The sequence below is a fragment of the Leopardus geoffroyi genome, chromosome B3, assembly GCF_018350155.1.
Source record: "Leopardus geoffroyi isolate Oge1 chromosome B3, O.geoffroyi_Oge1_pat1.0, whole genome shotgun sequence".
NCBI classification, from domain to species: domain Eukaryota; kingdom Metazoa; phylum Chordata; class Mammalia; order Carnivora; family Felidae; genus Leopardus; species Leopardus geoffroyi.
Genome location: NC_059337.1, coordinates 41,228,419 through 41,239,128, shown reverse-complemented (window position 1 = coordinate 41,239,128; position 10,710 = coordinate 41,228,419). Strand labels below are relative to the sequence as shown.

Genomic DNA, 10,710 nt, shown 5'->3' with positions numbered 1-10,710 from the left:
TTGTTTCTGGGGCAGAGGAGGGTCAGAGCCGGGGTCTTCCTGACCACCATAGTGCTCAAGGCACAGCACACACTGAATGGGGATGGGAACCACAGTGGACAAAAGCAGTCACACCAGACCTGGTGACCCCCAAGATAATGGGGCAGGAGGAAATGGGTAGGGAACATGGGAGAAGAAGGAAAAACAATTGGAGGCTGAATTCTCCCAGGCAGCATTGCTCTGAGAGGTGAGAAGTATCCTTGCCTTATATCCTCTCACCTCTGTGTCCCACAGTCCAGGGGAAACAGCCTCTGCACTGGCTTGTGAAAACCTCAGGGTCAGGCCACGTTTTCTTACCTTAGTACTGCCTGTCCCTGCAAGTTCTTGCCCACTCCAAGAACTTAACACATAGCAGGTGACTTCTCCCCTACTTGGAACATTCTTCCTGCACAGTCCCTACCCCAAACCTGGCTAATTTCCTATTCACGTTTCAGTAAAAATAGTACCTCCTCCAGAAGGCCTACACATGCGCGTGCGCGCACACACACACACACACACATTTCCTGCCCAGCTCCCATAACATCCTGTGCTTCCCCCATTTCAATGTGTCTTGCACTGTCTCAAGGTGGTCGCTTACTTATCTGTCTCTTCACACTGGGTTATAAGCTTCCTGAGGGTTTTGTTCCTATCAACTACCTAAAGCTCAGTATAGAGCCCAGCATCCACCAGCTGCTCATAATTGTTCCCTGAGCGAAGACACCTGCCATTTCGCTGCAATGTGCTAACCCAGCATGGGACATACTTTCTACCTCATTGAACGCTTCCAGCTATCTTATGCAGTGGATGTTATCATTTCCCTGTTTCAGAAAGAAACCAAGACTGAAATACTGGCTTGTGGACACAGGGATTCTCATGTTTTGTTTTGTTTTTTATTTTTGAGTGAGAAAGCATGAGTGGGGGAGGGCCAAAGAGACAAGGAGCCAGAGGATCCTAAGCGGGCTCTTCGCTGACAGCAGCAAGCCTGATGTAGGGCTCAAACTCATGAACTGTGAGATCATGACCTGAGCTGAAGTTGGACGCTCAACCGACTGAGCCACCCAGGTGTTCCTGGACATGGGGATTTTAACCTCTATCTGTTGGACTCCAAAACCTCTGCTCTAACAACTAGAGTAAATGATCTTCCTGCTTCCCAAAGGTTCTGGGAAATCTATCCCAGGGGGGGAAGTGGATATTCTGCTCCAGGCTGGCAACCTAGGGCAGGCTTGGACCCTGGCTCAGGCATAGCTGTTTTGCTGTCCTGGCAATTGCTTCCCATCCCTGCACGCCTTTTCTTCCAGTGACGCTTTACCCAGGTGAGGGGCCCCGAGTGCAGTTCTGGCCTGCCCTCACGCTGGGTTCAAAGGCTCAGAAAAGGAATCTCAGGATCTCCTGGGCTCGACCTCCTCGTTTCAAGGAGAGAAGAGAGGTCCTGGCAGAGTCCCCATAGAGAGTCTGGGTAAAGTGATATGGCCTGTGGTTTTCAGGCTGAGAGGTGACCTTAGGGCAGCAGGAATGTTCTACTGGGTGTCAGGACCCAGATTCTTGTCCTCACCTTACCACTCACACACAGAGCCATTTGGACCAAATGTACCTTCTGGCTCAAACCTGCCCTCAAATAGCAAAACAGTAAAATAGACCCTATATCTGCAGCTCCTCTCGCTTTCAGAAGGGTTTCCTTCTTGCTGTCTCAGCCTTCACTAACCAGGAGGCAAAGCAGGGGCTGTTATTTTCCAAACATTCACCAAGGCGAGCAGCGCACTAGCGCTCTATGTCATCTTTGCAACCATTCTGAGTGGTGGATTGTTATCACCCCCATTTCACAGATGAGGAAACAGAGGCTCAGAGACCTAAAGCACTGGCTCAAGGTCCAATAGCTCATCATGGCGGCATCAGGGTGGGTTTCCTGGGCAGTGCAGCCCCTGCTTGCCACCACACCACCCAGTTTGGTTAAGTATCTTCAGCGGTCCCACTGACCACGAGAGTAAGGTCAAGGTGCCCTGCCTGATATTTGAGGCATCGAAGTTCTGCACTGACTGCCCCACACTACCTTCCCAGCCTCACTGCCCATCATTTGCTTGTACCTGCCCCATATCCCCTCAAGGTGGGTATTACCACACCCAGAATGACATCTCAGTTCCATCCTTTTCTCTGGCTCTTCCCCTTGCCTAGAATATCTTTCCTACTCTTCTTCACACTTTCAGAGACGATGCCCCATCCCTGCCTCGTTTTACTCCCTTACTTTTAAATGAAGCAGCCCCTGACCTTGCGCTCTAACCCCCTTAGGTGGGGGTTATGAGCAAGTGGTCCTAAGTTGCAGGCTGTCTCTCATACTGTGACACCGCTCTCCTGAGTGGTGGCCTCCCTGGGAAAATTCAGGTCAGCGTTAAGTTTCCTGGCCTCCCCTATGGTGTCTTGCATCCTGTATGTCCCACTGAAATACGCTGACGTGCACTGGAAGAATTGGGAACCAGTGAGTGGTCCTTCCTTTTCTGCCCTGTGGAGGCCCTCCATCACCACTAGGGGGGCCCTAGCGCACTCCTCCCCACAGGGCTGCTATAGGGCTGGGTCAGGAGAAAAATGACTGAGGGAGGATCCCCAAGGGTAGTCTGAGGGCCAATAAAGCAGAAGTTCCCCCAGGGGGGTTTTCTAAGCTTCTTTGCTTCCCCCTTCCTGAACAGGGTAGGACACTAGAAAAGATCCTGGGACTGGGTAGTGGGAAATTCCAGTTCCACCTCCACCATAGGAGGCCATGTGAACTTAAGCACATCACTTCCTCTCTCTGGGTCACAGCTCCCCAGTTCTAAAATAGACTCTGGATGGGATCCAGAGCCCCTTCGCGCTCTAGCCTCTGCAACTGCAAGGTGGCATAACCTCCCAAGCTGGCCGGGCAAATTCCCACTCCTCTGGGCCCTAAGGCAGGACATACAAAGGCTCCGGTCTCCTGGCTCCTGGTCAGGAAGGACGAACAATCCATTGTGACCACAAACCGCTGGGCCCAAGCCAGGATGCCCTCTGGGGTAGTGTGGTCCTAACCGTCTGCCCTTTCCTCCAGCTTTAGTTGTTTCAACCAAATACTACCCACATGCTTGCCATCACCTCCGAAGCATGGCTGGAAAGAAGGATCACATTCCAGTCGGTGCCCCCACTGCCCAGCACTGGGTTTGTGGAGCTGCTACCAAGAGGTGAAACTGCTCTCACCTGTCAAAACAAATCACCCAACTCAGCCCACCAGGCAGGCAGCTGTGGGAGGGGCCAACATGCCCCTCCATGCCCCAGCAGCTTTGGTCAGAGGTGCCTGCTATGGTGCCAACCAGAAGCCAGTCCTCCTGGCAGGACCGATGTCAGTGGGTGATCCCCGCCAGTCCAGTACAGCATGTCCAAGAGCCCCTGCAGGATGAAGGCAGCCTCTGGGGGCTACACAGTAAGGTGCAAAAGACTTGAGCTTAGAGCCAGGCAGGTCGAGGTTCAAATCCCAGCTCTGTCACTCACAGTGAAACCTGCTCAAAGTCAGTGGATCTCTTGCAACCATGATTTCCCATTTGTAAAATGAGTCACCTACCATGGCAGAGGGTTGTTCTGAAGATTCAGAGATGGTGCATGTAAGGATCAATGCCCAGCAAGATTTCAAATCATGGTAGCTATGTTTGTTTGCTCCTCTCTGGGATGTAGCAATGACAACAGTCAGCCCTGGGAATCTTACTAAATCCCTGCTGAGTCACCTGTGCACACCTGCAGACCATGCCCTCTCACTGACCTGCCTCCTGTCCCACTCATCCTCACCCCCAGTTCACCATACCGTGTTCACAATGGTGAGGCTACAAGGGACCTCAGAGGTCATTTAGTCCCTTCATGGTTGCAGAGCAGCTCAAAGAGGTCAAGAAACTGCCAAGGTCACTGAGCAAGGAGCAGAGCCCAAGTCTGCTGACCCCCTCCCTACCCAGCGTCCTCTCCAGGTGCCTACGCAGCCTACCTATCACTGGGTGAGGCCGCTGACCTCAGCAGAGCAGGGGCCCGGCCACTCTGTGCTATAGGGACAAGAAGGCTGCAGATGAACCTTCATTGCAAATATCGAGCATGGCCCCAGATTATTCAGGAAGCACTGGGCAAACTGAGAAAGCAAGGCTGACTGCTTCCAGGCCTCTCTGGGCTGGTTTCCATGGTGCTGCAGCAAACTCTCCCCCTGGCACACTGTGGATGAGACCACAGGCAGCCCCTTCCCACAAGCCTCCAGTGTGGCCTATGCCCAAGGCCCGTCTCCATCTGGCATTCAAGGCCCTCCTATCACTGGACACTCACATGCCAACCGACCTCCTCATCACCCGTACCCCAATCTGCAGTTCACTCTGGGGGAATGGCCTTCCTCACAAGCTTTTTCTTCCCCCTGATGCCCAACTCCAACACACACACTGGAACATCTTCTGTGATCCCCTCCCTTCTGGCACGTACAGCCAGTTGTTTCCCGTCAGGGCCTGTATGGTACCCCGACATGCCTCTGGCAGAGAACCAACGGCACTGTAATTCCTTATGTGTCCTCCCTCCTCTATCCTGAAGCCCCACAAGGCGGATGGGGGCCTCGCCTGCCATTGCCACCCCTAGCACCCAAGAGTGGCTGCTATTGCAGTAAGTGCTCAGGAATTGTCTGCTGGACAAATGGACAAACCACATATGCGTCTCTTGCTCGTTCTGCTTTTAGGGAATCAAGAAAGATCACAGCTAAGAGCCTTAGAACCTGGATTTGAATCCCAGTTTTGCCATTTACCAGCAGTGTGACACTGGCAAGTTCCTTAGCCTGTCAGCCACAGGTTTCTCACCTTAAATAAGCAGCAATAAATTAGATAATAAAACCTACCTCATGAGGGTTACCAAGAGGATCAAACAGGGCATAAAACGTGACCTATAACTGTTAGCATCATCTTTTTTTTTTTTAATGTTTACTCATTTTTGAGAGACAGAGCGTGGGCAGGGGAGGGGCAGAGAGAGAGAGAGGGAGACACAGAATCCGAAGCAGGCTCCAGGCTCCGAGCTGTCAGCACAGAGCCTGATGCAGGGCTCAAACCAACGAACCGTGAGATCATGACCTGAGCCGAAGTCCGATGCTCAACCGAGTGAGCCTTCCAGGTGCCCCAGCATCATCTCTATGATTATTTCCTTGATCGTGTGTCTCCTTCTCAGAATGAGAGTCTTTTTCATCTGCTTACTGAACTCCTACCCATCCTTCCAGGCCCAGCCAAAATTCTATCTCTTCCAGGCCCAGCCAAAATTCCTATCTCAGGAAGTATCATCTGAATACCCAGCCCAGCTCTCCTTCCTTGTCCTGGCTCCACACTTGTGCAGCAACCTCGCCCTGCAGTACCAACCATTTTGCCAAGACCCTGATTGTTAGTCCTGCCTCCCCAACAAGACTGCCCACTTGCAGAGAGCAGGCGGGCTTCTCATGCTCTTTCTACGGTCCTAAAAGCACAACCTATAGCATTTAGTTTACAAAGCATTCATACTTACTTGATTCTCACTCTCTGAGGCAGGTACCATCATCACCCCCATTTTACAGACGAAGAAACAGAGGCTCAGAGAGGTTAAGTGCTTTCCCAAGGTGCCTCAGTAATAAGTAGTGCAGCTAGGGTTCAAGTTCTGGCTGACTCCAGATCCTGTGGGCTCTCCCTTCTCCCACGTCCCCTCCCTTCCTCTAGTTGATGCAAGGGTGCCTGCTGGGGTCACTCCTGCCTGCTGGCAAAGTGGGCACGTCCATCTTGGCCCTGGTTCCTCAGCAGCTTCCTGCCCCAGCTCCATGTTTTTCCCAGAAAACCCACAGCTGTGGCTTAGGGAAGGGCCCCAACTGGGTTGCACTTGGATTTGTTAAGCCACAGCTTCTGGCCACTCGCTCATGGCCTCCTCCTCTGGGGAAGGCTGTTACACGGTCCTGACCTCCCACTGCCCTATTCAGTAAAGCAGAGGAGAAAACCTACTGTACCTACCTACTCTGTCTCTAGGCCCTAGCAGCAGGGGCAGAAATACAAATTCACTTTCAAAGGCATTCCAGGACCACTGGCTTTCGGCTTTGGGCCAATCAGCAATGTTGGCTCTATGGTCTGTGCCAAACTAGCATTTGTGGTGAGCTTTCCCCGCACATCACCTTATTAGATCCTCACAGCCACCCAGCTGTGGATGGCTGGTGCCCCATCTCACCAGTGAGGAATCTGGGCTTGGATCAAGACATTCTGAGCCCCCAAGCTGTGCTTTGGGGGTCCGCATCTGAGCTAGTTGCCCATTGTAATCCTCTGGAGACAGTGCTAATGCTACCGAACCGACAGAAATCAACTCACCAGGAGTGAGGCTCTTGTACTGGTTTTGGAAAGCAAGTTCTCTAAGCAAGTCTGAAGAGGACAGTGTCATGTTTGGGAAACCAGTGCCGACGAGGGCCCAGTCACCTGACAGACACAGGTTTGAATCCCACTCTGCCCTGTGCTAGCTGTGTGACCCTTGCCAAGTCAGTCACCCCTCTGAGCCTTGGCTCCTCATCTGAAAAATGGGAACACTAATATGTTAAGAGGTTCTGAGGAGACACAATAAAGCCCAAGGAGCTCTCGAGCAACCTCCTCTTTCTATAAAATGGGCATGACCCAGAACCTCCCTCACAGTGTGGCTGCGTGGATAAAAAGAGCAAACGTAAGCACAGCACTCAGAGAAGAGCCTGCGTGTCTCCGAGGTGCTCAGGAAACGTTGGCTGCCATTATTATCACTACACCCCTGACAACAGTCAGCCTGCATAGAGCACGAAACCTGTTCACAAAATGCTTTCACCTGCAAAGTCTCTGAGACCCAGGGGGGTGCTTGGGGGGTGCCCACTGGCTCATGACAGCCAATTGTTAAATTTGAAGGAATTTTGTGAGCTGGTTGTTAAAGAGAGCTATGTAACTGTATTATTTTAATATTAAAATTAAGTTATATAAACTTACAGTTAAATAGGCTATCTTAAAAACAATCCTTAAAACTCATGGCTTCCTAATTTTGTCAATTATGTTTTAATAGTCTCGAGGCTCTTGAGGTGATTTCTGCCCTCTATCTCTGTGTTGGGGAAATACTAATTAATGGTGTGTGACTGCACGCTGGTTCCTTAAAATTGGCCATGGTGGGTGTACTGATATCATGGAAACTGGCAGATGCTCCGATCAGGACCCCGTTTGTGGTCTTCTTGACCCTAGACTTAAGAAGCGCTGGAGAAGATCACTTAATAATGCAGATAAAACTTAAAAGGGTGCCGTGTCTGTAGCCGTTACTTTGTGAATAGCACAGAAACTGAGGAAATATATTTTTTCTGATATTCAGAAACTCTTACCCAGTTCAGCAAAGAAGTCATTCCTGTCATTGACAAATAAGTAAAGTTCCAACGCATGTCTTCATTGTTTGGTTAACGTAGACAAAAACATCAACCAACATTCTAGTCAGAACTACACTCAGGTGTCACCTGCAGCCATAGATTGGCTATGGATACAAGGGTTTGGCAAAAACCGAAGAAAATTGCTATGAGAAACAACTTGCTCTCTGGAATTTACAATAAAAAGTATTATTTACTTTATTGTTTATAAGTTGTGTTGTAAATCTTCGTATCATAAAATTCAGGATAAATTTGTGTGTGTGTATAAGCATACACTTGTTTTCTGGAGATCTGGCTGTTCCCAGAATACCACTGCAAAGAACCTCACACAGGAGGGTACTCTCTGTGTTTTCTAGATGAGGAACTAAGGAACAGAGAAGTTAAGTAACTTATTTGAGGCCAAACAACTAAGCTGTGGAGCCGGGCTTATAATTTAAGCCCAGGTTGGGGCGCCTGGGTGGTGCAGTCAGTTAAGCATCAGACCCTTGGTTTGGGCTCAGGTCATGATCTCATGGTTCATGAGTTCTAGCCCTGCATCAGGCTCTGTGCTGACAGTGCGAGCCTGCTTGGGATTCTCTCTCTCTCCCTCTCTCTTTGCCCCTCCCACGTTCTCTCTCTTTCTCTCAAAATAAGTAAATAAACTTAAAAAAATTCAAGCCCAGGTCTTCTTAGTGCTAAGGTTCCTGTTCTTTCTACTATTTTCATTGCTTCCAGAATCAGATTCTTTCACTCCTACTGAGATCAGAGGCGGTGAGAGGACTGACAGTGGAGCTGCGAATGGAACCTAGAAGTAACTGTTTGAACACATGATACCTCCCTGGAGGCCAGGCCTAGGGAGGGGCCCCCAGTGGAAGGCATGGGCAGCTAGAAGCCCCAGGAGGCCTCTAAGCACCTAACAGTGAATGCAAAGGCAATTTGCATTTCTAGTTTCCTGTCAGTCTTACACAGTGTCCTGCCACCCTCGAAATCTTCCCGGCCAGCTGGCTGGAAAGTGCTACCTTATTCATTCCCCCTTTGGATGTTTCCATGCCCACCTTCCCTTCTGAATCCCTCTGGAGGAATAGGGAGGAATAGGGAGAGGAATAGGGAGAGGAATAGGGAGAAATGTGGCCTAATAAGACCAGTTAAAACTGACAACCAGTATTTGCAGGCAGTGTTAGAATTTGCAAGCCCTCTCATTAATACTGATACCTCCCTGGTCCTTTGCTCCACCCCCACGGGACAGGAAGAAGAGGCAATATTATCTCCACTTTCGAGGCCAGGAAACGTCAGAGAGGTGAACTCCCAACGTCACACAGCATAGGTTGAGACTCAAATGCAGGCTCAACCCCCAAACCTCTCCTCTTTCTACTTCACCATGTGGCCTCCTGCTGTATGTTGTAAGAGTCACCTGGTTGGTTTAATGCTTCCCATTTCAAAGCATCTATATTTCAATTCTTTTAATAATGGCGGTCTATAGCTTACATTTGGGCACATTTTGTTCCTTCCCTCCACTATTTAGAAGTTCAGCATTCTGGGGGTCACTTCTCCTCAGGTTGCCCTAGGGTGGCCTTGCAGTAGTTGATAAAGCAAACTGCATGTATTTCTAGGGCTTCGGGCTCACAGTCTTATGCATGGGGCGGAGATGAAGAGGGCACAAGCTAAGCTTTGCATCTGAGAAACAGGAAGCAGGGTCCACCTCTCAGAACACCCTGAGAGGGTAAGGAAATCAGAAAATACTTGTATAAAAGTTTCTACAGCAAAGTAAAATACTTGACAGCCCATGTGGGCTGCTGGGGTTAATATGTAAAGTTAAAAAAAAAAAGCACAAAAGAAAACTGTAAAAGCAATATAGTTACAAGTACCCTAACCCACACACACACACACACACACACACACACACACACACACCTGTTCATAAAAAGCTGAAGAAAACACACCAAGTGACAATAATAGTTGCTTTGGAGTGGAAAGTCTGTGGGTAACTTCCGTGTAAGTTTCTACATTTTCTATGAGTTATTACTTTTTATAATAGCATAAAAGATCATCCTTCCCTTGAAAAATGCTCTTAAGTACGGAGAACAAACTGAGGGTTGCTGGAGGGGTGTTGGGTGGGGCGATAGGCTAACTGGACAAGGGACATTAAGGACGACACTTGTGATGAGCCCTGGGTGTTATATATATGTGATGAGTCACTAAATTCTATTCCTGAAATCATTATTACATTATATGTTAACTAACTTGGATTTAAATAAAAATTTTAAAAGATGCTAAGGGGTACCTTTGGCTCATCTCTTTCCCATATTCTTATCACCGCCTCCAACTGGCGTACTCTCTCTGCCCTGCCAGAATTTTTTTTCAATATCAGAAATAGAATCTTGTTTATCCGCCCACTAAAGGTCTTCCACCAATGCTTGCTCATTTTCTTAAGTATGATGTACTGTAGGAGACCAACCTCAGCCTCAGGAGAAGCCTACAGAAGTGCCGAGCATGAAGTGTCAGGATGGCTATAACCTTCTCTCAGATTATGCCAAAAAATTTTTAAATCAATACATGTTTTTATTTTAATTTGTACTTAAAATGATTTTAATTCTAAAGATCATATGTATGTATATATACAATATGTACACATGTGTACGTGTCTGTGTGTAGGTATACAGACATAAAATACTTTTATATAAGTAAAAAGTTTTTTCTTTCTTTTTTTTTATAATTTTCTAAACGTTATTTAATTTTGAGAGAGAGAGAGAGACCGAGCAGGGGTGGGGGAGGGGCAGAGAGAGAGGGAGACACAGAATCCAAAGCAGGCTCCAGGCTCTGAGCTGTCAGCACAGAGCCGGACACGGGGCTCGAACCCATGAACTGCAAGATCGTGACCTGAGCCAAAGTCGGACGCTCAATCGACTGAGCCACTCAGGCGCCCCTTTTTATTCTTTTTTAAAGAGAGAAAGAGGTAAAGCAAATGTGGCCACGTGTTGAATCTAGGGGGATGGTGTAATGGTGTCCCCTGTATTCTTGCAATTTCTTTAAATGTTTTGAAATGTTTTTGTAATAAAAACATTTGAGGGGAAAAGCCTTCCATGGCTGTGACTGCCTATACAGACTCTTTGGTCTGGCCCTCACCGTCACAATCTCACCCTATCCTAAGTTAAATCTCTGCCATGTCTTACCTTCACTTCATGCCACCAGATTTTAGTATGGAAACAATCTCATTCTTGTAAGTTCTACTTTCAAATGCATGCACATTTTATAGCAGTTAATAAAATATGCACTTTTTAAAAATTATGAGGATATTAGAAAGAAAAAACAATGTAACCAGATGAGAAATTAACCATGTAAAG

The 10,710-nt window shown here is 48.4% G+C and overlaps 1 protein-coding gene across 8 annotated transcripts in view; it reads right to left on the bottom strand.

The window, feature by feature from the left end:
• The window catches only part of DAPK2 (death associated protein kinase 2), a 126,937-nt gene that overhangs the window by 36,620 nt on the left and 79,607 nt on the right, over positions 1 to 10,710 (bottom strand). Inside the window, exon 1 of one of the 8 annotated variants that reach the window (XM_045447945.1) lies at positions 337 to 771. The exons of the other annotated variants lie outside the window; for them this stretch is intronic. The gene's annotated coding sequence lies outside the window, so the exon portion shown is untranslated. Of the gene's footprint in view, positions 1 to 336; positions 772 to 10,710 lie in introns of those variants that run through there. 8 annotated transcript variants of the gene reach the window in all.